We start from the raw sequence: 2,879 nt of genomic DNA, 5'->3' as shown, positions 1-2,879 counted from the left end.
TACGACCATAGCAATATGGGGCTCAAATGAAAGGTCTTTGGAAGTAAAGCACGAATCCCCATCACACCACACAAATTGGAAGTATTTGCTGACAATTGCAATATGGGGCTCAAATAAAGCTATTTAAGAGTAGAACACGAATTTGATATATATTTTCAAAGCCAAGTCACTGTGTGGCCGCCCCATCCCCCAAAACACCCCGCAAACTGGACCATGTGTTTTAGGCATCATCCCTTCCCCAAAATACCCCCCAAAGGGTAAACATTTTTCGAACATGACAATATGTGGCTCAAATAATAAGTATTTGAGATTAGAAAATGAATTTGATATCCAATCTTTGGGCCATGTGTTTGGCAGATGCCTCATCCTGTAAACTCCCCTCAAAACCAATTGCAATATGGGATTTAAAAAAATGGAATTTGAGAAAAGAGCACGATACTGATATTTTTCAGGGCCACGTGTCTGGGGGACCACCTCACCCTCGAAAACACCCCTAAATCAGACATAATGAGAATATCGGGCTGAAATAAAGAATTTAAAGAATGAAGTAAACCTTAAATTCGTAGACCAATAAAAATCATATGGGATTCAGATAAAGGCACTTTTATTGTTAAACTGTTTGCATTTGGCGTAGCATGGTATTTTAATAAAAGCTCTTTATTTGTCGAAATTGGATATTCCAAGGAAAATTTTGTTCCCGATCGGCCCGATCCAGCTTGTAAAGTATTTATATTCTTGATCCGCGTAAAAATCTAAGACGATCTATATAGACCGATATCTCGATTTAAGGTATTGGGCCCATAAAAGGCAAGTTTATTCTCCGATTTTGGCAAAATTTGGGATAGTGAGTTGTGTTAGGCCCTTTAACATTATTCTTCAATTGGCCTCAGATGGGTCCAGTTTTGGATAGAGCTTCCGGCCGATCTTAATGCCTTTTTACTTGTTTTATTTGGTTATATTTTGTTATATCATTGATTTAGTTTGGCGAATTTTATTGCATTTATTTATGTAATATATTATGTGTTTAGACAAAGTGTAAGTGATCTCTCTTTTCCATTGTAAGCTGCGTTATCCTTGATATTAGCTTAAAACCAAAGCATACTTTTAGGATGAACAAATTCCAGAGAACGGATTGGTCCGATGGATTCCTTTATCGGCAACACACACTGCTACAACAACAAAAACCATGTCACAAATCTCATCATTCTTATCTTTTGACACAACAACATTTTCATATGCTCATTTCTCATATCCTTTGGTAGGAAAGACCAACGATAGACACAATCCCATACAATGTCTCAGTTTTTAGCAAAATAAATAGTATTTGTTTATTACTTAATTTCTACCGATAATGATCATAAGAACCAACTGAAGACTCATAGACTTTGACGTTAATCCCAGGTGAGCATTTTTCGAAAATAAATGGTAAGGACTTTTGCTTCCTTATCAAGTGATCTTGTTTTGTTCTAAAGAACAAACTCGACTTCCTCAGAATTCAAAACTGTGACCAAACAATAAGGAGACATTTCGGAAGAATTGTTATTTTATGGATTGTTATTGTAAGACCTAAAATAACACAAAGACGATCTTTGAGATCAGTTAGGAGAGATAGTTTCTGTAAAGAAGTTACTTAACATAGAGAAAAACTCCAAATGCAGCATTAATATTGATGTTTTCTTTAAGGATCTTAGTAAAACATTGTTGGAGAGAGAAATGCATACAAATTAAATGCAATGAAGCATAAATCCTTGCAAAGACCCTCTGGGTTGGTTGTATGGCAAACTATCCTTTTTTTCGGTTTACTATGGTCCACCAAAGCATTGTGGCTTCCCTCAGAGGCTTCTGTATGCCACAATATGGGCGAGTGTATGTTAGAGAATTCCTACTTGCTGGTATGTGTCTGGTTTATTTCCTCTTGCTGATTAAGGCTTTCTAGGATGCTATGCATTGGTCGTTATGTGTGATATGTGTAAGGCCACAGGGCATTAGGGTTTGTTCAGAGCCACATTGGCCATACCCAAAACATATGTTGGAGTGTGTGTTTTTGTTAAGTTTTCACTTGTGTGGCATCACACATTTGTTACCATTTTGTTGCTGTATATCCTAAAACAACATCAACATTTCCTTATTTAATGCCTCAGTGGCAATGCTTATTATTATTTCAATTCATTATTTATTTTGGAAAAAAAAAAATTATTTTTGACATTTTTATTTGTACAAAAAATATTTAATCCATAATTTCCCTTTGTTGAGATTTTGTGTGTGTGCTAGCATTTCATTTAGTGTTTTCTTTGAAAATACCATTTCATTTTTCTATGTCACGTTTGAATAGTATTAAGAAAATATTTTTTGGAAAAATTGCCTCAATGGATAAAATAATAAATTTCCAATGACTGAAATAACATCATTTGATAATGAGCATTAAAATTTATTCATTTTGACTTTATTGTTTTCCCTGTCAATTACAAAGGAAAACAAAAATTCGTAAATTAGAAAATGGGGATTTTCAAATTGTATTTAAATTGGGTATGGAATTGTATTAGAACCTCACGCAGAAAGGTTAGTTGTCCGGAATAAAAGCATAGTTTCTGCACATTTTTGCCATGCATAGAAAATAAAGTACTTTGCCGTTCACCTTGCTGAAATCAGACAAAAAATTTTAAATCTAAATGCCGGTAATCCCAAGGCCTGAAACAACATCATTTGATAATGAATTACGTATATTGTTATTTGGGTGGAACAAGTATGAGGTCTGTGGTAGCAGTTTCACTAATTGTCCGTCTGCCAGTCTGTCTAGACAAAGCTACACAAAGATCTTATCAGTTTATATGGGAGCTGTATCAGGCTATAGACCACTTCAGCCCGTATTGGACACGTAT

The sequence above is a fragment of the Stomoxys calcitrans genome, chromosome 1 (genome assembly GCF_963082655.1).
Source record: "Stomoxys calcitrans chromosome 1, idStoCalc2.1, whole genome shotgun sequence".
Classification (NCBI taxonomy): Eukaryota; Metazoa; Arthropoda; class Insecta; order Diptera; family Muscidae; genus Stomoxys; species Stomoxys calcitrans.
The sequence above is the reverse complement of the archived record's forward strand: the minus strand, read 5'-3'. Positions refer to the sequence as shown.